Raw genomic sequence first — 1,137 nt, forward strand, 5'->3', positions numbered from 1 at the left:
GGGCAGGGTGGGGCGATGGATTGCCCGTAGAGAAGTGGTCCCCAGTCCAAGGCAAAAACCGAACTGGAATATTGATGCATGCTCTACTATCCTCTTCCTACTCTCCTCTCTGCAACTCTGTCCTTTAGCCTCAGGGGCCATCGAGTCTGAGGGGCACACCTGCAGAGCCTGGGCTTGAGGAAAAAGATCAACCACTCTTCTAGTGTGAACCGTAGTTGACCCCCTCCCTTCGTCCTGGGATGTCTCAGTTCTTAGAGAACTTGGATCCAAGTTTAGGAAGGCTGTTTGGAGTCCAGCCTAGATTCTCCAGAGAATCTGGTCTGCGTTCACCTAACCTAAGGGTGCCTGCTCCTCCACCTTTGGCCTTTGGAATCCCATTCTGAAGCTGAAGTGCTGATCCTGAAATTTCGCGTTTAATGGATATTTAGGGGAACACTGCTTCAAACAGGACGTGCATTCTTTTCCCAGGGGCCAGGTTTGCACTGGGGAGGAGCCACAGAACCTAGCTCTCCCTCAGCATTTCATGGTGCTCCAATGCAGCGGATCTGCCAGGTCCCCTCTTCTCCTCCCGCTGCAATATTCGATGACAAGACCAAAGTAGGGTCTTTGGGTCACTGTTTCCTAAATTGGAGCTGTCCTTGCTGTACACGTGGCTCTTGAGAGGACAGGCCAGTGGTCCATGGCTGGCAGTGGCAACCTGGCCTCTTGGACGTGCAACCTGGGAACAAACAGGTCGACCCTCCTGCTACCTAGAACTGTAGGGCATTTCCCCAATCTGCTCAGGTTAGTTTCCTTTGCAGGCATTAAGTGGGGACGAGGGCTGCTGACAGTAGAACTTATACTCTGCAAATTTTCTACCCCAACCTTCCAGGGTGCTGGGGCTAAGAGGGCTCTGAGTTAGGGGGTCCTGACCCAGTAAGTCCTTGTTCGCCCATGACGGGGAGGAGACATAGAAGAATTNTGCTTTCTAGTCGCTGCCCCGTGAGTGAGTCCAACTAGCCAGAGCACAGCCAGGAGTGCTCATTTCAGAGCTGGGCCCCCTGAACCCTGAAGGGCAGTGGAATCTACATCCTTTACAGCTCTGGGGACTCCAAGGCCCGCGGGAATGCTGNGAGCCTTGAACCCTCTGAGCTCTGG

The sequence above is a fragment of the Mus caroli genome, chromosome 6 (assembly GCF_900094665.2).
Source record: "Mus caroli chromosome 6, CAROLI_EIJ_v1.1, whole genome shotgun sequence".
Taxonomy (NCBI): domain Eukaryota; kingdom Metazoa; phylum Chordata; class Mammalia; order Rodentia; family Muridae; genus Mus; species Mus caroli.